This window comes from Balaenoptera physalus (assembly GCF_965194825.1).
Source record: "Balaenoptera physalus genome assembly, chromosome: 9".
NCBI lineage: Eukaryota > Metazoa > Chordata > Mammalia > Artiodactyla > Balaenopteridae > Balaenoptera > Balaenoptera physalus.
In genome coordinates, this window is record NC_138888.1 from 71,723,188 (window position 1) to 71,748,673 (window position 25,486).

Sequence of the window (25,486 nt, forward strand, 5' to 3'; positions counted from 1 at the left end):
TTTTCTCCACACCCTCTCCAGCATTTCTTGTTTGTAGATTTTTTGATGATGGCCATTCTGACTGGTGTGAGATGATATCTCATTGTAGTTTTGATTTGCATTTCTCTAATGATTAATGATGTTGAGCATTCTTTCATGTGTTTGTTGGCAATCTGTATATCTTCTTTGGAGAAATGTCTATTTAGGTCTTCTGCCCATTTTTTGGATTGGGTTGTTTGTTATTTTTGATATTGAGCTGCATGAGCTGCTTGTAAATTTTGGAGATTAATCCTTTGTCAGTTGCTTCATTTGCAAATATTTTCTCCCATTCTGAGGGTTGTCTTTTCATCTTGTTTATGGTTTCCTTTGCTGTGCAAAAGCTTTTAAGTTTCATTAGGTCCCATTTATTTATTTTTGTTTTTATTTCCATTTCTCTAGGAGGTGGGTCAAAAAGGATCTTGCTGTGATTTATGTCATGGAGTGTTCTGCCTATGTTTTCCTCTAAGAGTTTAATAATGTCTGGCCTTACATTTAGGTCCTTAATCCATTTTGAGTTTATTTTTGTGTATGGTGTTAGGGAGTGTTCTAATTTCATTCTTTTACGTGTAGCTGTCCAGTTTTCCCAGCACCACTTATTGAAGAGGCTGTCTTTTCTCCACTGAAAATTCTTGCCTCCTTTATCAAAGATAAGATGACCATATGTCTGTGGATTTATCTGTGGGCTTTCTATCCTGTTCCATTGATGTATATTTCTGTTTTTGTGCCAGTACTATACTGTCTTCATTACTGTAGCTTTGTAGTAGGGTCTGAACTCAGGGAGCCTGATTCCTCCAGCTCCGTTTTTCTTTCTCAAGATTACTTTGGCCATTCGGGGTCTTTCGTGTTTCCATACAAATTATGAAATTTTTTGTTCTAGTTCTGTGGAAAATGCCAGTGTTAGTTTGATAGGGATTGCGTTGAATCTGTAGATTGTTTTGGGTAGTATAGTCATTTTCACAGTGTTGATTCTTCCAATCCAAGAACATGGTATATCTCTCCAACTATTTGTATCATCTTTAATTTCTTTCATCGGTGTCTTATAATTTTCTGCATACAGGTCTTTTGTCTCCCTAGGTAGGTTTATTCCTAGATATTTTATTCTTTGTGTTGCATTGGTAAATGGGAGTGTTTTCTTAATTTCTCTTTCAGATTTTTCATCATTAGTGTATAGGAATGCAAGTGATTTCTGTGCATTAATTTTGTATCCTTTTACTTTACCAAATTCATTGATTAGCTCTAGTAGTTTTCTGGTGGCATCTTTAGGATTCTCTATGTATAGTATCATGTCATCTGCAAACAGTGACAGTTTTACTTCTTCTTTTCCAATTTGGATTCCTTTTATTTCTTTTTCTTCTCTGATTGCTGTGGCTAAAACTTCCAAAACTATGTTGAATAATAGTGGTGAGAGTGGGCAACCTTGTCTTCTTCCTGTTCCTAGAGGAAATGGTTTCAGTTTTTCACCATTGAGAATGATGTTGGCTGTGGGTTTGTCATATATGTCCTTTATTATGTTGAGGTAAGTTCCCTCTGTGCCTACTTTCTGGAGGGATTTTTTCATAAATGGGTGTTGAATTTTGTTGAAAGCTTTTTCTGCATCTATTGAAATAATCATATGGTTTTTATGCTTCAATTTGTTAATATGGTGTATCACATTGATTTGCGTATATTGAAGAATCCTTGAATTCCTGGGATAAACCCCACTTGATCATGGTGTATGATCATTATAACATGCTGTTGGATTCTGTTTGCTAGTATTTTGTTGAGGATTTTTGCATCTATGTTCATCAGTGATATTGGCCTGTAGTTTTCTTTTTTTGTGGAATCTTTGTCTGTTTTTGGTATCAGGGTGATGGTGGCCTCTTAGAATGAGTTTGGAAGTGTTCCTCCCTCTGCTATATTTTGGAAGAGTTTGAGAAGGATAGGTGTTAGCTCTTCTCTAAATGTTTGATAGAATTCACCTGTGAATCCATCTGGTCCTGGACTTTTGTTTGTTGGAAGATTTTTAATCACAGTTTCAATTTCAGTGCTTGTGATTAGTCTGTTTATATTTTCTGTTTCTTCCTGATTCAGTCTCGGAAGGTTGTGCTTTTCTAAGAATTTGTCCTTTTCTTCCAGGTTGTCCATTTTTTTGGCATATAGTTGCTTGTAGTAATCTCTCATGATCCTTTGTATTTCTGCAGTGTCTGTTGTTACTCCTCCCTTTTCATTTCTAATTCTGTTGATTTGAGTCTCCTCCCTTTTTTTCTTGATGAATCTGGCTAATGGTTTAACAATTTTGTTTATCTTCTCAGAGAACCAGATTTTAGTTTTATTGATCTTTGCTATTGTTTCCTTCCTTTCTTTTTCATTTATTTCCGATCTGATCTTTATTAATTCTTTCCATCTGCTAACTTTGGGGTTTTTTTGTTCTTCTTTCTCTAATTCCTTTAGATTTAATGTTAGGTTGTTTATTTGAGATGTTTCTTGTTTCTTGAGGTAGTATTGCTATAAACTTCCCTCTTAAAACTGCTTTTGCCGCATCCCATAGGTTTTGGGTCATCGTGTTTTCATTGTCATTTGTTACTAGGTATTTTTTGATTTCCTCAGTGATTTCTTAGCTATTAAGTAGTGTATTGTTTAGCCTCCATGTGTTGGTATTTTTTACAGATGTTTTCCTGTAATTGCTATCTAGTCTCATAGCGTTGTGATCAGAAAAGATACTTGATATGATTTCAATTTTCTTAAATTTACCAAGGCTTGATTTGGGACCCAAGATATGATCTATCCTGGACAACGTTCCATGAGCATTTGAGAAGAAATTTTATTCTGTTGTTTTTGGATGGAATGTCCTATAAATATCAATTAAGTCCATCTTGTTTAATGTGTCATTTAAAGCTTGTGTTTCCTTAGTTATTTTCATTTTGGATGATCTGTCCATTGTTGAAAGTGGGGCATTAAAGTCCCCTACTATTATTGTGTTACTGTCAATTTCCCCTTTTATGGCTATTAGCATTTGCCTTAGGTATTGAGGTGCTCCTATGTTGGGTGCATAAATAATTACAATTGTTATATATCTTTCTTGGATTGATCCCTTGATCATTATGTAGTATCCTTCTTTGTCTCTTGTAATAGTCTTTATTTTAAAGCCTATTTTTTCTGATATGACAATTGCTACTCCAGCTTTCTATTGATTTCCATTTGGATGGAATATCTTTTTCCATCCCCTCCCTTTCAAGGGGTATTTGTCCTTAGATCTGAAGTGGGTCTCTTGTAGACATCATATATACGGGTCTTGTTTTTGTATCCATTCAGCCAGTCTGTGTCTTTTGGTTGGAGCATTTCATCCATTTACATTTAATGTAGTTATCAATATGTATGTTCCTATTAGCATTTTCTTAATTGTTCTGTGTTTGTTATTGTAGGTCTTTTCCTTCTCTTATGCTTCCTGCCTAGACAAGTTCCTTTAGCCTTTGTTGTAAAGCTTGTTTGGTGGTGCTGAATTCTCTTAGCCTTTGCTTGTCTGTAAAGATTTTAATTTCTCCATCGAGTCTGAATTAGATCCTTGTTGGGTAGAGTAATCTTGGTTGTAGGTTTTTCACTTTCATCACTTTCAATATGCCTGCCACTCCCTTCTGGCTTGCAGAGTTTCTGCTGAAAGATCAGCTGTTAACCTTATGGGGATTCCCTTGTATGTTATTTGTTGTTTTTCCCTTGCTGCTTTTAATATTTTTTCTTTGTATTTAATTTTTGATAGTTTGATTAATATTTGTCTTGGCCTGTTTCTCCTTGGATTTACCCTGTATGGGACTCTCTGCGCTCCCTGGACATGATTGACTATTTCCTTACCTATATTAGGGATGTTTTCAACTATAATCTCTTCAAATACTTTCTCAGTCCCTTTTTTTTCTCTTCATCTTCTGGGACCCGAATTATAATTCAGATTTTGGCCCATTTAATGTTGTCCCAGAGGTCTCTGAGGTTGTCCTCCATTCTTTTCATTCTTTTTTCTTTATTCTGCTCTGCAGTAGTTATTTCCACTATTTTATCTTCCAGGTCACTTATCCGTTTTTCTGCCTCAGTTATTCTGCTAATGATTCCTTCTAGAGAAATTTGAATTTCATTTACTTTGTTGTTCATCATTGTTTGTTTGCTCTTTAGTTCTTCTAGTTCCTTGTTAGACGTTCCTTGTATTTTCTCCATTCTATTTCCAAGATTTTGTTCATCTTTATTTTCATTACTCTGAATTCTTTTTCAGGTAGACTGCCTGTTTCCTCTTCATTTGTTTGGTCTGGTGGGTTTTTACCTTGCTTCTTCATCTGTTGTGTATTCTTCTGTGTTCTCATTTTGCTTAACTTACTGTGTTTGGGGTCTCCGTTTCACAGTCTGCAGGTTCGTAGTTCCCCTTGTTTTTGGTGTCTGCTCACAGTGGCTAAGGTTGGTTCAGTGGGTTGTGTAGGCTTCCTGATTCAGGGGACTGGTGCCTGTGTTCTGGTGTATGAGGCCGGATCTTGTCTTTCTGGTTGGCAGGACCATGTCTGATGGTCGTGTGTTTTGGGGAGTCTGTGAACTTAGTATGATTTTAGGCAGCCTCTCTGCTAATGGGTGTGGTTGTGTTCCCATCATGCTAGTTGTTTGGCATGGAGCGTCCAGCACTGTAGCTTGCTGGTTGTTGAGTGGAGCTGGGTCTTAGCATTGAGATGGAGATCTCTGGGAGAGCTTTTGCCGTTTGATATTACGTGGGGACGGGTGGTCTCTGGTGGACCAATGTCCTGAACTCTGGTCTCCCACCTCAGAGGCTCAGGTCTGACACCCAGCCAGATCACCAAGACCCTGTCAGCCACACGGCCAGGTACATGGGGAGTTTCTTGCCTTTTGGGAAGTCTGAGGTCTTCTGCCAGCGTTCTGTAGGTGTTCTGTAGGAGTTGTTCCACATGTAGATGTAGTTTTGATGTATTTGCGGGGAGGAAGGTGATCTCCACATCTTACTCCTCCGCCATCTTGAAGGTGCCCTACAGGTCATGGTTAATAAGGCATAAGAAAGGTGAGAATTAATTACCTGTTTTTGTACAGTAGCAAACTCAGTCATTTCCCATTACTTCCTTCATTCAGCCATTTGTCTCTCCTTGCTTCCTCTATATCAGGATGTTTGGCAAGGTCATGAAATTCACAGCTCCTAGAGGGAAATCCTGATTTAAAAATTGAGGAAAAACCCTGAGGTTTTGTGCATTAATTCACTGATCTTAGAGTCCCCCAAAGGCAAAATACATATACTTATGTATATATGTATATATGTGTAACTGAATCATTTTTCCGTATGCCTGAAAATAACACAACATTGTAAATCAACTATATTTCAATAAAAAGTTTAAAAAGAAAGGAAAAAACTTTGCCCATTACCCAATTTCTAATTGTAGTAGTTAGATAAACATTTATCCCCAAACTAAAGCTTAGCCATGTCTTGTGAAAATTTGAGTGCTTATTTTAGACAGTTAAATTTTGAAGGTCTTCTTTCCTATTCTGGAAAATTAGTATATGGATGAGTGGGAAGAGAAGAAGGGAGAAAAAGAGGTGGAAAGAACGAGAGAATAGTTTTGACTGATGTATTATGAAGCTCTTGCATAACAGCAATCATAAAAGAGTTGAAAAGATTATTTGTCCCACTGTTAATGTAACTCTCAATTTTCCAAATTTCATTTTCTCTTTATGTTCTTTGAGAGGGAGGCTGGGCTAGTGAATTCGCCAGGCAATTTTTGCCATCTTGTCTTGCACATCCTCGTTTGGGCAGAAAATTGAACATGAAAGCAGTTCAATTAAGTAAGGAAGGCAGCCTTTTAGAGATAGTATGAGTGGCAGTAGTCACAACTGGTCCATTCTCAGTTTGCACAGTCTAAGTCCTAACACACAGTAGCATCAACAATGCTTTCTGATGGTCATTCAGTTACTTTTGGCTTGTATACTACAAAACGGGTGGTAGAAGCCACTGGCTAACCCAAAAGCAGTGATATTCTTATAAAATCACCATCCTTGGGCTGTCATCTCAAAAGATCTCAAATGAATATTGTGGGTTTCTTGTTATCATATTGGGATACAAATGTTCCTAGAAAAGGTTCATATTGAACACTTGAAAAATGAGATGGAGAATTCTCCAAAGTAACCCAAGATACTCTGTGCCCTTGGAATCTGGCCATTTTTCCTTCCTGAGGTTTGATACCCAAAGTAGAGACCAGAGCAAGTTACCAAAAGAGATTCCAGATAGAACACTGCAGATTTCACCATTTGCCATCTTCTGATGCAAAGAAGATGCTTGATACTGAATGGCTTCAATGACAAGGTGCCAGGCAACATGGCAAGCACCCTCGCCCCTCTGTCAAGGGAAAGGAGAGGAACCAACTGAAAAGAAACCCTGCTTTAGGACCGGGAGGATGCTATAATCTCTCAACAACAGCATAAGATGTATGATACTTTCCTAGTTAGTGTACCACTCTGTCTCATAGAGAAGAGAAGAATAGTTAAGCCAAGATTATATTTCTTAAAAATAACTGTGGAGTTTGAGTCTCTCCAGCCCCATAAAAGACTCCCTGGGACTTGTATCTTTGGCTCTTTATGTGTGTCTGTTTGTAGCACTATGTGTTGCAACAAAAGGATGTTGAAAATGTCTCAGAAGAGAATCCGAATGTTGGTCACAAATTCCTAATGGGTCTGGTTCTATTTCTTGTAAATTTATCTTATATTAATGTAATTTTGTATTTTCCACCCAGGGCTAGACAAGTTGAAATCCAAAAATACATCCCGAAAAAACAGTTCTCCGGGGTTGCAAATGAGTTTTCATTCTGTCATATAGACGGCCAGTGTTGAAGCCATAGAACAAATTTAGTACATTTTTCCAGGTCCCAACCTCACCTCTTTGTATGTTCAGTTAAGGGCCCCACGTATTAACTGTGGCTCAGAACATTATTTTCGCCCAGTGAGAACATAGCGGCTTCGATCTGCCTTAGTGCATTTGTGGTTCTTGGACACTGCCCGACCCATCTCCACGCAGATAACGTTGACCCTTGCCAGAAGCATACTTGCCAACACTTTTTCTCTTTCAGTGCTGTTCCATTGCATTGTGATGTTTGCAAAATGCATTTAGAATTGACCTTCAGACGTGAGCTGACAGTAAAATAGGATTTACATGGTGTGTGTGTTCAAGTTGGGTCTCTTTCCCCACTTCCATATCCTGCCTTAGGTGTGAGTCACAGTCTCTGATTCCCTACAAAACACCCTTTTCCTGAGATTTGAATGGGACTCTCAGGTTCATTTTTGATGATAAATTTATGTTCTGCTTATTTCCTTGCTTCCACGCAAAGCCTGGAGATATATGACTGCTCAAGAAATGCCTTTCTAGGGCAGAGGCCGGCTCTAAGCTATGGGTGTGTGCCAAAGGGGTATAGTCTTTCCTACAGTTACTTTGCCTGCTTGATGGTCAAAACTAGATTCTCTTTTAAACTTTGAGGGAGCTGTATGGTGGTGGGAAGAAGACATATAGAGTTCTACTCCTTTGTGAACACACAACTTCAGAAACTGTGTGCCAAGTTGCTGACTCCTGAACCTATGGGAGAGATGAGAAGAACAGAGATGAGAGGGATGGGAGAGGATGGAGTGAATGGTCCAGCCCCGAATGTCTCACAACCCGTCTGCTGGATGTTCCCATCTGCTCTTCTGCTTCTCTTCTCCACCCTTCTCCAGCCTGCTTTCTGCCCCGAGGCCCACCTGTGTAGGTTGAACTGGTGGACTCTGGAAACTTCTGGCTTCTTTTGGGTTCAGCCAGTGGGGCTTGGAGGGAAGGAAGGTGGTGGGGTCAAGGTGTTATTCCCTGGCCCTGTCTCGGTTAGGCTGTCTTGGACTGGCTGCTCCGCTGACGTAAGGTAATTTCTCCTCTCTAGAAAGCCAGTGCTCCACGACTCTCCTTCCAGGTTCTGGGACCCTTTTCTGCCCTTTGTCCCTTTGGGTCTAGGAGTGGTGGCCGCTCTGCTACTGTCAGTCCTGTGTTCCCGCACTATCCCTTGTGGTTCCTGTACATCTGCTGATGACTTTGTGATCAGTTCTTTGTAAATGATCTCTCTTTAATTTATCTTCATTTGAACACATTATCTGACTTGTTAGGACCCTGGCTAATATACCTCATCTTTGAACTCACTAGTTAAATGAGTTATTTGGTTAATAAGCTCCTCATTTACCAAGGAAGTATATCCCGGTAGGGTCAAGCCTGTATTCATACTAGAGTATGAACGACAAATCAGATTTTAAGGAATCTGAGAGGGACTTTCCTGGTGGTCCAGTGGTTAAGACTCCACGCTTCCACTGCAGGGGGCATGGGTTTTATCCCTGGTTGGGGAACTAAGATCCCATGTTCCGTGTGGTGGTTTAAAAAGAAAAAAAAAAAAAAAAAAAGGGAATCTAGGATTTTTAACTTGGAGATTTGAAGGGAGGGAAAGAAAGGGAGCCGTTTTTGAAGCATAGTGAGAATGGGGGAGGTGAGAATGCACAAAAGCCAAGTGTGGGCTGCATCACAATGCTTTACCCCTGCTTATCTCTGATGATTATCCATGGCATAATGAAGGGGGTGGAAGAGTGCCTGTTATTTCTCTACCTAAAAGAATTTCTCCATAAGCATTGCCACACCCCTGGATGCATCCTGTCAGAAGTGTGTGTGCCATGGCCCCTTCAGCAAGTGGATTACGCTGATTTTCCAAGCACGCACAGTTAGGAAGTAGCAAAGTCAGGCTTTCAACCCAAGGGGTCTGACATCAGACACCAGGCTCTCAACCACTATATGCACGTCTTTAACTGTGCGTGGCCTTTAGTGGCCTTTATGTGTCCAGGCCACAAAATAATGGAGAAACCATTCGTTTGGTGGGAATCTTGGGATTTCCAGCATTGAAACCTGGCTGAGCCAAAGAGATTAGAAACTTCTGAAAACTACAGAGACTTATAAGAAAGCAGAACAAAATCCATTTGGAATTTGTGACCAACATTCAAATGTTCTTCAGAGACATTTTTATCATCTTGTAGTGGTGAGACTTCTTGTAAAGGGACCGAGGAAGGAGCCAGAACCATGGGGAATGATCAGGTCCAAGAAGACCTGTAAGGAAGTAATAATGACTTTCACACTCACCAGCAACCAGGATTTCCATGCACTATCAACCAAGTTTGTCACTGAATCAGACACCTTGAGCCGAAAAAACTCTTTATCCCACTAGTAATCCTCTAGGCCACTTAAGCACTGGATTTAAATATTTTTCAGCTGTTTTCCAGCCAGGCTGTGGCAATAGCTGTTTTGGGATGGAGGTGGCAAGTGTTAATATTTGAGAGAAGCAGCACTTCTGAGCAGATTGCCTACACCCACATGAGGTCATGTTTTTAGTTTGGGGCTTAGATTTAAGCAATCAGGCGGGGAGAGCCTGCACACCGGGGGATGACTGGGAAATCTCTGCTCTGATGACAAAGTGGTCATTTCTATGGTCTCCGTGCTCCTCGGCCATCGGCACCGTCTGCTGAAGACACACATCTCGTAGAGGTGAGTGGAGCACAAGTTTCTCATACTTCCCACGCACCTACCAGAGTATTAACATTGCAAAGAAGAGGAACTAGACATAAACAAGCAGCTGGGTTCGACTTCTACAGGCAGTGGTTCAAAAGGTGATACACACCGTGTGTTTAGTCCAACCACTGCGAATTTGAGATTTAATTTTAACCGAGACCCGATGATACATTAACTTGAAAATTTATTAGCTGTAGCAGAAAGTAACTCTTCCACTCCACTGAAATCTCTGACATGCTTTAAAGACAACAGCTGGTTTATTAATTTAGTCAACTTACGTGAAGTTTAATCATGCCTCAGCCCTCCAAAGGACCTTAAAACTAGATGCGCACAAATGATGAACAAGCACAGTGACTGTCGGTGTTTCCTTTGTGGATTTTTGTGTTGGATGTGTTGAGTGGAAGTCAGAGCTAATGCACACTTTGGTTTCCCCCAAAACAAAACAATTAAATGAGAAAAACAAAACCTCACTATATTCTGATTACGTTCATCTTTGGACGTTAGCCATGAAAAAGTACTTAATCAAAGACTAGCAAAGCTAGGAGGACTGCTAATCTAGTAGGTTTCTTTTGAATCTGTAAATTTACAGGTAAAAATTTATGCTTTGACAAACTCCCCAAATCTAGGTTGAAATTTAGCAGAATCCAAAAGTGGCTGAAGAAGCAGTGGGAGGAAAAAGTCTTTAGGCCCCATCTGTTACCTTCTCATTTTTTCTTTTCTTTGTTTTCCTTATTTATTTTTTGGCCATTAAAACTATATTTCAAGAATGGACTTGAGGACACGGAGTGGGGGAAAGGGAAGCTGGGATGAAGTGAGAGAGTAGCACGGACATATAAACACTACCAAATGTAAAATAGATAGCTGGTGGGAAGCAGCTGCATAGCACAGGGAGATCAGCTTGGTGCTTTGTGACCACCTAGAGGGGTGGGATAGGGAGGGTGGGGGGGAGACACAAGAGGGAGGAGATATGGGGATATATGTGTATGTATAGCTGATTCACTTTGTTATAAAGCAGAAACTAACACAACAATGTAAAGCAATTATACTCCAATAAAGATGTTAAAAAAAACCCTATATTTCAACCCACTGTCTTTCTTCATATAATCAAATGTTATTAATTTAGGCTTTTCTAGATTAGACATTGTGGCCTTTTGGATACAATGATTCTGACAATGTTCTTTGCAGTTTTTATGAAGGAAAAGACTTGTTAAAAGAATGAAGAGTGCAAACATGATTTTCGAGGGATGTTTTAAAATTAAGATAAAGTCCTTTAAGAATAGATACATGTGTATGTATAAAAAAACAGAAGTTTATTTACAAAAACTTCACCCCAGCAGGCTGTAACTTGCTGACCCTGAGTTTATAGAATAAAGTCTGTACTCTAAAAAAATCAATCAATCAAAGGGGAAAAAGAAGATAAAGTCCTTTGCAGACTTTCTCCATTGACTGTAAGCTACTACAGACAATTGAATCTTAGGTTGCATCAGGCAATAAGATGATGAAGTGCTTATAGAACTTTGGCACATTAGTTAATAATGGGCTTTTCTTCCTTAAAGCCATCCCATTTGACTTCTTGGACTCAATTGGTGAGCACTGGTATATTTTCATACAAGTTTCACAAATTTTAAACTTGAGCTTTGTGATTAGAATGTTCTGCTTGAACTCTTAATGGCGGATGGAGGACAAATGGCTTGTTAACATTTCTAGATGATTCAGAAGTCCATTCAATAAAGAATTAGGAAATCCCTCCTAAGGCCCCGGTGGTGTAGAGGGGCTAGCTCGGCAGTGATGGTGACAGGGCAGTGTATAATGGGGAGACCCATGAGCCAAAGGATGATGACCCCACAGGGTGGTAAGAGCTCCAAGGCAGGGAAAACAAAATTTGTTGGAGCTGGAGAACAGGGAACTCAGCCAGCCTGGCACGAGGATCAGGATTGTCTGAGATAGCTTCATGGAGGACGTGACGTTGGATGATGCCTTGAAGAACTGATCAGGAGGACTTTAAGATGTGTTCCTTTGAAATTCTTGTGCTGCTTTGGATTTGAGACTGAAGTAAAAAGTTGACCACAAGATCACAGGGGCTTCATATCTTCAAGATACCACACATCTTCAACAAGACAACTGTGCGGCAGCTTTGCCCAGGGGTAGGTGATGCATACATGTGATTTCTTAAACTGAAGGTGGGGAGAAATGCTTTCCGTGACACACTGTCCTTCTCACTGGCCAGGGTTCCCTAGCTCCAAATCCGCAGGGATTATCACTCAGGGTTCCTAACCTGACTCGGGGATTTGGTGATTTACTCGCATGGACCAGACATCCACTTTTGGACCGTTTTTCTGATGAGCAAGCAGTTCAGGGGCCATGTAGGAAAGGCTTGCACAGTGAGTGCTTAACTGCTCCTGAGAAAGACCCTCCAACTTCATGGTATTACTCAATCCAAAATCTGAAAGATTTACAAACCAGCGGACCAAAAAGTTCACCTCCAGCTGAGAATGCTTTAATTCTTCTTAGCAGCAGTTGGAGAAAGAGGGTCAATGAATACTTGATAAAATAGTCAGTAAAAACATTTTTTTATAGCAGCAATTCTCATGGGAATAGAGATGCAGGAAAATGGGGTGAGACATTGTCTTTACATAAGATCGCTTAATTTTTGGCTTTAAATTCTTGAGTTTTTCTTTTAGTCAGCTTTCTAGGAATGTTTGCTTTAGCTTATGCCTGGCATTTTGTAAGTTGTCATTTACATTCCACTAGATTGTAAAGTTTCTTATTTGACAGCAGAACCACGATGAGGCCAAATAATATCAGCCTTTTAATCCAAACATTGCCTCTCCAGCCTCCACACCCCCATTCCCTATCGCCTTGGGAAACTGGCTCCCTTGGCTCATTTTTGTTTTCTGCCTAATCCTTCTCAGAGTGGAATCTCAGCTCTGCTTCTCTGTGCCTCCATTTCCTCATCTGTAAAATGGGATATTACTATCTACCTCATAGGGTTTTATATGGTTTGAAAATGTTCACATAGGTTAAGCGCTTAGAGCACCTTGTAAAGTGCTCCACTGATATCAATGACTGCTATTGATATTATTATTATCATCATTATTTTTTTTCTTGCACAATTTGTTTCCACAAAGCCAGGAAGAAGAACAGCTTTTGCTGATCATTACATGTAAGGGGAGAGGACAGTGCCTGCTGGGTGGCAGTTATGGTTCAGCAGGAAAAAGCTGGCTCCACCTGGACAGCCAGGGCCTCAGAGAGGTCAGAGGGAGAGAAGGACCCAGTGGTCCCCAATTCAGGGCCTGCAGAATTTCCCCTAGACACAAAGGCAGCAGGGGGACAGACAGAGCTTTGCTCCTTGCGGTCTTGGTCTATGTAAAACCACCAGTGAGCATGACTGGCCTGAAGAACTCACGGCTGGGGGCCGTGTCCCGAAAGCTGTAAACCATCAGTGAATCACACAGTGAGACTGACGGCCAGGCTCCTCTGAAGCCCACACAGCAGACCTCTCAGCTGCAAGAACACAGTTTGGTTTCAGGGTTTTATTACTTCAGTGGGAATCTCTCTGAATTCAGGTAGCAATTCTTGAAAAACAGCAAAAATTTTTAAGCATGAGGAATTTTTCCTCTCAAGGTTATTTTGTCAAGCTTATCTGGAATAAGATAACATTTTGAGAGAAACCCCAGAATGGTTTTACAGACAACAGAGTAACTGCACTTATAAAATGCTGAATTTAGATTTTTAAAAATTATTTTTTGGTCGCGTGGCTTGTGGGATCCCAGTTCCCCGACCAGGGATCGAACCCTGGCCCTCGGCAGTGAGAGTGCCGAGTCCCAACCAGTGGACCGCCGGGGAATTCCCCTGAATTTAGATTTTTTTTTTTTTTCACTTGCACTTATACAACATTTTAAATGAGACATCATTTGAATTAATATACTACATGATAGCTTAATATGAAAATAGACTGCGTGTGTATCATACATTTCCATCAAAGCATCCACTATTAAATTTCCACTACATTTTGAAATAATATCACTTCACCTGGAGAAAAATGCCATAACTCTTAGTGCTGCCTCCTGAGATCCTTTGAGCCTGTGTTTTAAAGAATTAAAGTCATAGTTGGCTGGAGTGATGAAATAGACATAGACGTTTATACTTACCAACAATTTCGATGTTGCTGTGTTCATCCAGAAGAAAAATTTCAGCCTTCAAGTCCCTAAATAGACCAAGAAAAGTAAGTGTTACCTACTAATATTAGTGTTTTGTATTTGAGAATATTGCAGCTGTAGACTAAAGGGGATTCTTTCTTGACTTGAGTCTTAAAAGGGATAATGGATTAAAATTCTGAGTTCCCAGAAAAAACATCAGAAAACAGGGCAATATGCTTTCAGATTTCTGTTCATAGCTGTGTCTTGACATCAACAGCCTGCTAACTTGAGAATCATCTCATTTTAAAGTGGGAAGCTTGTTGAGAAATGAATGATAAGCAGTCCTTATATGAATCATTAAGAAATTGACCAGACAAATGGAGCTTCTTCTTTTCTAATCAAATCATAGTTGGAAAGAATGCAGTTAAAATCACTGACTGGCTCCTAGGTGACCATCCAGAATCCTGTCTAAATATAGCATTATTTTTGGGATTGTCTTTTAGAGGCACGGGACTCAGGGTAAATCATGCAGAGCACTTTCCTCCTGCCCAGTATTTCAGGCAGATGAAATCTGGCTAAAATGATTGAACACCCTGAGTATCTGAGAAGGGGCTTCTCAGGAGTCTGCATGGAAGAATTTAGAAGTATTGTCATCGAGTATCATAGGAGCCACATTTTTTGTTGTTGTTGTTTTTTTAAGAATCAGCTATCTGAAAAACTAGAACAAAACTCTTCTAATTTTCTCTCTGTCACCCAATTGTGTGATTCATTTGGTAGGGCCAAGTCTCCTAAGCGGAGGTCCAAAGAAAGACCCCTAACTTGCAGTACCCTTGGGAGGCACCAAAGGCAGCATGGCCAACTCCAGGTTTCCTTGGTAACGTTCTCAGGAGTTTCAAGGGCATTAAATAACATGATAGATTTGTATCTTCGCCACTATGTACAAAGATAATGTAGTAGGTGATCTCCGTATATTTTAGCCAGAAATATAACCAGGGAGAAGAGATCAGGGCAGGACTTAAAACAAATAATTAAAATACGATCATTAGAAACAAGAACACATTTTCAGACCTAGTTTGCCTCCTCTTCCCCCACTGCCACACATTCTATCAGAGCTGTTTGTTCTCCTGTTCATCTCTCCTCTCTTTGGTGTATAGGCTTATTCAAGGGAGAGGTGATGGTGAGGGTGAGGATGGGAACCCAGCTGGGACAGCAGGGCTTGGCAGGCCCTTGCAGGGGACTCTGCTGCCTTCTTCTGCCCTGACCTTGCTGTGAAGGACAGCAGAGCCTTCTGCGTCCTCTAGTCATGGCTGTGTTTACCCATCCAAGTGGTTTTGAGTGATTAAAAGTTTGAGAGCCATTAGGCAATTAAGTGAACAAGTTGCTTTAAAAATAACCAATTATGCAAGAGTTTGTCAGAAACCATCTCCCCCATTGCTCAGATGAGTATCTTCAGCATCTCTTCTATTTGAAGTCCATTGTTCTCCTTTTTTGGAGTTTGTCCCATTTGAGGAACCCGTACATCAGTGCCTTCTGTGTGTTATGGAAAAGGGGTCGTGTATATAGGAACGCCAGGATGACCAGGAATGAAAAGCTATAGCACTAAGTTATAGGATGACTTGAAATCCCTTTCTAGCCTCTGGAATTCTACTGAAAAGGAGAGATGGAGAACAGTGACGTGAAATGAGCTATGTATAGTTTAGTGTATTCGGGATCTTGGGAATAAGTTACTGTGATCTTTCCCAAATCATAAGACACTTTATAAGGCATTTGAAAAATCTGGGTGGATGGGAATAATAGACACATTGTAAACCAGCTAATTCCATAGGCTGGCCTCAATAGAGTTTCCCCCCAATCAGTAAACCCATAAAAGTTGGTCTGAATCCCTCTCACATTCATCAATGCCACATTCTGTTACTTTGATATATTTTATTTATAAGAAGAGAAAAAAATCTCCCTCTAAACTGTAGTCCTAGTTTTCACATAAACACAGTTACTTATGAGCTCAAACTGAGCACTGGAAAGGAGAGGAAGAGATGATTGCTGTTGCCTCAATTCTGTTCTCACGTGGATGTGTGAGCTGGTGCTCAATTTCTCATGATGGCATATCCAGTGAAAAGCTTCTCAAGGACACTGATCTTCCCTCCAGAGAACTTGGCTATGGACCCTGTGCTGGGCTCACTGTCAGTAATTGACACTTTCACTTCCCTTTCACTCAGTTTTTTTTCTTTTTCTTTTCTTTTGATGTGGACCATTAAGTCTTTATTGAATTTGTTACAATATTGCTTCTGTTTTATGTTTTGGTTTTCTGGCGGGGAGGCATGTAGGATCTTAGCTCCCAGACCAGGGACTGAACCCGCACCCCCTGCATTGGAAGGCGGAGTCTCAACCACTGGACCACCTGGGAAGTCCCTCTTTTTCTTTTTTAATTGAAGTATAATTGATTTACAGTGTTGTGGTAGTTTCAGGTATACAGCAAATGATTCAGTTATACATATATATATTCTTTTTCATATTCTTTCTCATTATAGGTTATTTCAAGATACTGAATAGAGTTCCCTGTGCTATACAGTAGGACCTTGCTGTTCACTTAGTTTCTTTTGATCCCAGATCTCATCCAGGTGGTTACTGCCAAGGTATAGCTCCATCACCATATAATAAGAGATGTCTGTCTCCAGTGTTCACACAGCTGGGTAATTTTAGGGTGTTTAACCATTTGCTGGATCCAAGATTCATACATTTTATCCTTTAGAACATAGAAGTCTCACTTGCTTTCTTCTTGTTGATGATTTTGATGGCTACCTACATCACTGGAGATGTAAGTGATGCCCAGCGAAGGTTAACTAATAAAAGCAGCCAAAGCAGGCTCAATTAAACACACACACGTGCGCGCGCACACACACACACACACACACACACACACACACACAGACATACAACAGGGAGAATGCATAATGATAGACATTTTCTAATGTAATGTAATCTTGTTAAATTGGGACATAAATGAGACACCTTATTCTTATGTATACCTGAAGCTGAACTTTTTAGAAGGTCAGGATTGATAGTAGCTATACTGAAATGTAATTATATTTCAGCAATCTATTAACTACACTGTTGTGGACTTTTCTGACATAGCAGTCAACAAAGCTGATAAGGTTAGCCTTTTAATTGTAAAGGACACATTTATTAATAAAAAATTAATAAATGGTTTACATCTTAGAATGCGTATCAACCAAAACCAAAAGACATAATTAGTTCAGAAAGAAAAATAGTTAAATATGGAAAGAAATCCTATGCACCAATAAAATTAGCTATAAGGCATTCTAGGGAAACTCGTTAAAATTCCTCCTTAATTCTTTTCTTTTAATAGTTGTTAGTTTGACAGCAAGAATTTCTCCCTTTGTTTTTTGTAGGAACATATAAAGAGGCATTTTATTTGAACAAGAAAACCAAATAGAAGTTATGCTGTGATTGTTTTTATCTTGCTTTTTTGGATTTATTTTTATCAATTGTGAAAATGAATTGATTTTAATATATATTAACATGGTTAATTGGGATACACACACACACACACACACACACACACACACACACACACACACACACACACACACACACACACACACACACACACACACACAGCTTTTCCATCACTTTGGCAAAGAGCCCTGTTGATCATTTTGCCCACTAAATATGTCCCAACCGTCATGGTATGAGGGAAGGTCATCTCCAGATCACAAGAGATCTTCCTGCACCGTGCAGGCACCTGAGATCCCTTTGTTTCCTCTCCAGGGCTGGAGGTGACTGGGGCTGGTGACAGAAGCATTCACCATTGCGTCCACTGCTGCGGGCATCCTCAATGACACCATCCTCTGTAAAGCATCGGTCTGTGGCCCCAAAGAGGTGACTTGTGACCACTAACAGTTGCTGCTCTTGAATTCTGTGCAGACATTTCTGAAGCCTCCGGATAAGGCAGGTACCAACGCTTCCTCTCTCTTCCCTTGCTCTCTGTCCCTGCTGTGTGTGCTCAGGCATGCAGGATGCTCAAGCAGAATCAGCATGTGTATTATTAACCTAACATGGTACATGATGTCAGTGAATGGCTTGCAGTTCCCTTGACACCCAATCCCAGGCCTTGTACAAAATGAACATTTCTCTTCACAGAGCAGATAGTCAGACCATGTGTTAAATGCCTTATCAGGGAAAAATCAGCTAAATTATAATCAGGGCCTCTTGACTTGCTTTTTTAAACAAATAATATTCTTTATATTTTAGGACAGAAAAATAGAACAGGTACATACCCGTATACCTCCCTCCCCTGTCTATGGTTTCTCCTATTACCTCTTGCATTAGTGTGGTACATTTGTTGCAATTAATCAACAATAGATGTTGATACATTATTATTAACTAAATTCCATAGTTTACATTAAATTTCACTCTTTGCATGGTGCAGTTTTATGGCTTTTCACAAATGCATAGTGTCATGAATCAACCATTACAGTATCATATAGAACATATATATATATATTATTTTGAAACTATTTTAATTTAGAAATAGAAAACATATTGAAAGAAGAAAAAGAAAGAAAAACACAAAATGTATAGGAAATTTTTACTCCATGAGCTTCTCAAGTCCTCACTTGTTCACCATACCCAAGATGAAAAACACTTTTTTTAAAAAACAAACAATTTAATTAATTTTTTAAAATTCTTAAGAAAAAAATCTATTTATTTATTTAGGCTGTGTTGGGTCTTCATTGCCCCGCGCAGGTTTTCTCTCGTTGTAGTGAGCGGGGGCTACTCTTTGTTGTGGTGCGCAGGCTTCTCCTTGCGGTGGCTTCTCTTGTTGCGGAGCAGGGACTCTAGGTGAGCGGGCTTCAGTAGTTGTGGCACACGGGCTCAGTAGTTGTGGCTTATGGGCTCTAGAGCACAGGCTCAGTAGTTGTGGTGCACGGGAATAGTTGCTTCACGGCATGTGAGATCTTCCAGAGCAGGGTTCGAACCCATGTCCCCTGCATTGGCAGGCAGATTCTTAACCACTGCGCCACCAAGGAAGTCTGAAAAACACTTTTCTAAAAAAGTATTCAGCCACGAACAATGATGTTATTGATAGGAATGTGGACCAATTTCACAAAAAAGCCAATGAATCCCATTATAGCAAATGAAATTATAGTTTCATTGGCCTAATAATCCCCTCTGCTTCACCTATTCATCCATCTCCACTCCCTCCAAACTTTTGGTGACTACTGACCCTTTTACTGTCTCTCCATAAAGTGGTGCCTTTTCTCTAATGTCATATAAAACATGCAGTGTATAGTTTTCATAATATGCATTTAAGGTTCCCTATGTCTTTGTGTGGCTTGATAGCTCATTTCTTTTCAGCACTGTATAATATCCCACTGTCAGGATGTGTTCAGGTTTTGGTGTGAACCTAAGTTTTCAGCTCAATTGGGTAAACGCATAGGAGCATAATTGCTGGATCTTAGGGTATGCTTAGCTTTTTGAGGAACTGTCAAACTGTTTTCCAAAGTGGCTGTACCATTTTGCATTCTCACCAGCAATGAATGAGAATTCCTGTTGCTCTACATTCTCACCAGCATTTGGTATTGCCAGTTTCTTTTTAATTTTAGCCATTCTAATAGGTATGTAGTGGTTTCCCATTGTTACTTTAATTTATAATTCCTTAATGACATATATGTTGAGTATCTTTCTGTATGTTTATATGTGCCATCTGTATATCTTCTTTGGGGAGGTTTCCAGGTTTTTTGTCCATAGTTAATTGGATTGTTTGTTCTCTTGTAGTTGTGTTTTATGAATGCTTTGTATATTTTGAATACCAGTCCTTTATCAGATATGTATTTTGCAAATATTTTTCCCCAGAACTGCTTTTGTAGAGCTGGAAACAGCTCTCTTTCTCCCTAAAAGATATTATGCTACATATATAGGTCAATGAAATGCAATTAGCTGCAAACTTGTGGTAAGGGCTTTAAAAGTGCTGAGGTTACATTGATGCCTGAGTATATATAACCTACCTTACTGCTTTTTATTGTAGCAGAGCAATTATTTTTTGCAGTCTATTCTGGAAGTATCTATTTTTATAGTTAGGCAGACTTAAACTACAGCTAAAAGTTGGCTAGATTTTGCATCTTAAAAATCCTTAATGTTTAAGGGATAAAGATGCCTATACATTTAAATTCCAAAGGGAAACTTGATATTCACTGTTTAAAGGCCAAAGACTATTTTTTCTAATCATATTCTAAATACAGAGTTGTATAGTGCAAATCCTGTTACCACTTTAAAATACTGGCTGCCACACAGCTAGTGGCATGTCATAGTGGAAACAATTTCTTACCTTGCTTAGGAAGATGAGGGCTGTATTGTGGCTCAGAGCTCATGTTGGATCAGATACTATGGCACCCAGGCTCTAGATCTTTCAAGCCCCCCACTCAATTCTGCTACCTCTGACACAGTAGCAAAGATTGCTCCTCTTTCTACTCAAGGAAAACTTTATGTATATAGAATGTTCTTGCTGGGAAACATTGGATGACATGAGTTTTTTCTTTTCATTAGAGAAGCTTGTATTTTCTAGACTGAAGGAAACAAGGTCATTTTTTAGCTAGAACAGTCAGCATTTTCCATTTTTCTTAGTTGTCCTACCATAAACCTGCTCCAGAGGTGATGAATGTTGATGAAATTTGGTTAATAGTTATCCAAATAACATATGATGTTTGTTTTTTGTGGGGTGGTGGAAAAACACAACATCTTATGACATTGATCATCTTCAAAAAGTGAATCCCATTTCAGGAGGAAATAAATTTGAAGAAACAATATCATAGAGGCTAGGAAGTACTCTCCCAGAAGGCTAAGGAAAGGTACTTGGTCTATGCCTTGAGATCAGGGTTTTTTATGAAATGGAGAAATCAGTCTTATTGACCACAACTTGGTGTTTATAAAAGTCTTTAAATCATTGAGCTCAGGCTTAATACTCTGTTGAAGTTATAGCAGCTTATCCTATTACATATTAGTGCTTTTTATTCTAGGAAGAAATATGATTCAGTATTTTCCATGCACCAAGTATTAGCCAGGACAAGCTCATTGCTGTAATGAACAATTCCAAAGTCTTAATGGCTTAACACAGTAAGCATTTACTTCTTGCTTATGTCATGGTACAGTGTAGGCTGAAGGGACAGTGTGTGTGGAGGAGTCTACTTCACATGGTCATTAAGGTTCATTCATCTGAAAAGTCCCCCATCTCCAGGCCTTTGGAAGCCTCTTCTGGATCTTCTGCATCTGGCCTGCAATGAGAGATGAGAAGTGGGAGGATTTTTATGGATCAGGCTTGGAAGTGGCAAACATCCTTTCTGGCCCTTGTTCCACTGGCCAGTCACAGAACCCCACCTATCTGTGCGGGAGGCTAGGAAGTGTAGTCTCAAAGTATGCCCAGGAGGAAAATAAAACAAGATTTAATGAATCAAAGTCATCTCTGCCACTTATGACTACACACACACAAATCTGTGGAGAGAAGATGAAGACCTCGGGGAACCCTCAAAATCAGATGAAATTTCTAGTTACATTGCTTATTTAGCCTCTTTCTACACTTTTGGGAATAATTTACTTCATTGACTTGACTTCTTGTATTTTTGGAAATCAGAAACCTAAACCTCAACTTTTCCCCTGAACAAATGGTCATCCATGAATGCATGTACTAGAAGATTTGGGAAGTTTAAGCAAGATGTCCCCTGAGTGGGATCCCACAGTGCTGGATGGTTCTTATTCACTCCTGTCTTCTGCTGATCTCTTTTGAGGTGGTGGCAGAGACATGAGAGGAAAAAAGATACAAGATTTGTAATTGCAAAGCACAAATAATGGACTTGAACTAGTGTTTACTTTGGGCCTATGATTGAAGGGAGAGAAGGAACAAAAACTCTCTTAAAAAAACCACACACTTTCAAACCTGACATCTGGCTAAACTATGGATTGCTATTATTGGGGATTAGCCCAAATTGACACCTTGAAAACATTCTGGGGTCAAGAAAGTTCCACAAACAGTTCTTAAAGTCATTCTCTTGGCACCTCGTAGAATCTTTTCAGAAAAGAAAATTTGCTCAGGGTGGCTTTTTCTGCTTGGGTATATATTGCTTTTATGGACACCTCCGCTCCCAACTGAAGTCAATCCTCAAGTGTGAAAGCCACTGCAGATCTAAGGAGGCAGTTTCCCTCAGGGCTGGATTTGCAGCCTGGGTTTAAATGTCCTGCCGCATTGAAAAGGCGTGGGAGAAATCACAGATGCAGTGCTCTGGTGAATGGTTTCCAGTCTGTGGAGAATAAATAGACTTCCGGAGAGAGGGAGTATTGGAAAAGTCCCAGTGTTCATCACGTGGGTTTCTGTTTAGAAAACCATTGTGCCTAAGTCATCCTCCTGGAATTCCGCTGCCCTCTTAATTGTCCTTGTATGAAAAAGGTGTAAGTTTTTGGCCTTTTTGATCCACTAAACCCCTTCTCCCTGAATCAATGGCAATTTAATGAGACCACTAACCACAAATCAGCAAGACTTTTTTTTGTTTTTTGGCCGTGTGGCTTGTGGGACCTTAGTTCCCCGATCAGGAATTGAACCTGGGCCCTCGGCAGTGAAAGCACAGAGTCCTAAGTGCTGGACTGCCAGGGAATTCCCAAACAAGATTTTTCTCTGTCATATGAATGTCGGAACATTTAGCCAAGTGGTGCTGACTGGCGGTGCAGGGCAGTGGGCAAACTTCTAGGCAGTTTTGGGGTAATTTTGGCTTACATAGAACTACTACAGAATCATAATCTATGTGAGATCTGTGCCTACACTCATTTTTTAGTTTTAGGTTGAAATTAGAAAACCACAAAATCATGTTAGAATCACTGAGTGACACTCAAGGTTGTTCTTCAACAATGATGGAGAAGGTTGGAAATCAGAAAGTGTTAAATAGTTGACAGTTTTTACCCAGGACCCTCAATTTGTGCCACCAGAAAATACCTGCACAGAGAACTCCATACTCCAGTGAGACATTTTTCCTTTTCTTGTTGGTATTCATTTTGGAGCCAGCCACACAGACAGTAACCCTGCCTGTAGGTGACAGTGATTGTTTTTCTTATTGTTTTGAAGGTTACAGGAAAATAAGAAGCAATTTCTGAGGTGGAATAAAGCAGTTTGTGTGTGTGTGTGTGTGTGTGTGTGTGTGTGTGTGTGTGTGTTTGCCTGTGAAGCTATAGGTCTGAATAGTATCTAATTAAAATCTAATGTGGAGTCAGTAGCCCTACTGTTGTGTTGAACAATTAATGCTTGATAATGCTAAGGAAATGGTCTTCTAATACTGCTTACTCACTTTCAGAGGATAACAAAGGTGTTTCTCGAGAGTGTGTTTGCCTCTCCTTCTAAGACTGGAGCAGAGGTAGGGTTTGTGTGGGTCAGTTCAGGGACTCTTTGGCTTTAAACCCATGGTCACTCTTGGTTTTCCAAACTCCCCTCTCCCCCACCACTCCCATCTCTAAATCACCTACCTCAGGTAGATCCTTATGAAAGGATCCCCTCTTATCCCAGAAATGCACAACTTTTATTATACATATTTTCTTATGTTTCCTCAGAAATACAGTACTTTCTTCTGTAGAGTATATAGTGCCCGAAGTTAAGAAATACTAAGCCTTCCACAGAGGTGCACACATTCTGTCAATCAAGCACAAATAACCACCTCAATAACCCATAATTGTCACTGACTGTATAGTTCACACCTAACATGTAATCATCGCAGACAATGGCTTCATAATTAGCACCCTGACAGACTAAGGCAAGAAGTGTAACAATGGAGAGGGGTGTGCTGTGTAGACCAGTTGCCAATGCTACAGGCAAGTGGATCCACCCTTCCTTGGGCCAGAGAGGAAGGTTACAGCTTCCTCCCTCTCCCACTAATAAAACATGCATCTGCAAGTGTTCAGATTGATCATGACTCTTCCAGTGCCTAAAGAATAATCATCTCTGGTTGCTCTTTGGGGAGAGAGCATTCCCACAGTGTAAAGTTGATGCAGCAAATTATAGGATGTGTGCGCAATTTAGAAGTGAGACTGAAAGAATCCAAATTGTAAATTCCTGTTCCTTTAGAGCGACAAGTTAATTTTAAATGTGTAGACATCATCCTGGGTAAGGGAGGCCAGAAGCTTTCCCCAGAACCTCCTGTGGTTCAGATTTACTTCTAATGGTGGATATACTCAGGTTGGAGTCATTTTGCCCTGGTGACCATCAGCATAGGGAACACTGAGCTGACAAGGAGGCTGTGGACAAAGGCTGTGGAGGTGGGTGGCCAGTGATGTCTGACCCAGGTGTTCTAGCCTCTGACACCATCGCTCAGGGTTTCTTGTGACTAGGAATAGATCCCTGCAGAGTAGGAGTCTAAGGTTCCCCCAGGGGCCTCCTGTCTCCATCCTTGCTCTCTTGGGCTGCTCCTTCCTCTAAACAGAAATACCATCCTGCACACTTCTCTCTCTGACTCTCATTAATCTATCCTTCCATCCAGTGTATATTTGCTTGGCTACCAACTAGCCCTGTACTAGGCAGTAGGGACACAAAGATGACAGGGCACAGCCTCTGCCCTCAAGGAGTTCAGTGAGGGACAGATATGTGAACAAATAATGTCAACACAGTAGAAGAAGCAACATGCCTAGTACTGTGGAGGCTCAGAGGGGACTTGGTAACTTTTTCTGGGGGAGTTGGGGGTGGGTAGCTTGGAAGAAGAGTTGATGTTTGAGATGGGTCGTGAAGGAAGAGTAGAAGTATGCCAGGTAGAGATGGAGGAAAATTAAGGTGCTCATTTGGCAAAGTTTAGAGTTTATTGTGTAGGCAACATCAATCCATTCTAAGCAGGAGGGGACATGGTTGGACTATTAGAAAGATAACTCTACCAGTAATTTAGAGGGCACCTTAAAGGACTTTAAGACAAGGAAACAATGAAGATGAGACATCATAGTCTGGTAGGCAAAAGTGAGGACCTGAAACAAGGTGGTAGTTCTATGTGTACAAGACAGCGTGGATAAAAATGAATTCTCAGAGGTGGAATCGACAGTTGTTGATTGTTGACAATATTGAGCGCTCCTATCCATGAACATGGAACATCTCTCCATTTATTTAGTTGTTTTTGATTTGCATAGGTACTTTTATCCCTCTTGATTTACCTTTGTGATGGATGGGATTTGGGACTCCATGGCTTTTCATTCAAGTGTCTGGGTAGATGTTGTAATTATTCATTCATTCAATAAATACTTATTGAGCCCCTTGTGTAACACATGTAGGTAATCAAGATAAAATTACTCTCCTCAAGGCCAGAAATCTTAAATTTTAGCTGGGCACAAGAATCATCTGCGGAGATTTTTGAAATCACAATGCCCAGGTTGCACTTCAGACTAATTATATTGGAATCTCAGATATGTTTTAAACGTTCCCCAGAGGATTCCAAAGTGTAGCCAGGGCTGAGAGCTGCTGCTCCACGGCATCACAAGCTAGTCAGTCAACATGTCATTGCAAAACAGTGTGATGAGAGCTCTCAACAGAAATTGGGACATGGTCCCCTGGCAGTAGAGAGCAAGACCATCAGTTCTGCTCTCCAGCTCAGAGTGGCTGTCCTAGAGGAGTTGCTGCTTTAGCTGAGGCTGGGAGGGTGTTTTCAGGAGTTTAAGTGGGGTGGGCATTCTATCCAGGGAGCAACCCCTGCAGGAGAATGTGCCAATACAGAGACTAGTTGAGGAGGAGCAGGGGGAA

General features: G+C 40.3%; 1 long non-coding RNA gene across 2 annotated transcripts in view; it reads left to right on the top strand.

Moving 5' to 3' along the window:
• LOC309666536 overlaps positions 1-25,486 on the top strand; it is a 347,146-nt gene that overhangs the window by 93,274 nt on the left and 228,386 nt on the right. For both annotated transcript variants that reach the window (XR_014267149.1, XR_014267150.1), the window contains one exon: positions 17,509-17,692. This is a non-coding gene — a long non-coding RNA (uncharacterized lncRNA). The remainder of the gene's footprint in view (positions 1-17,508; positions 17,693-25,486) is intronic.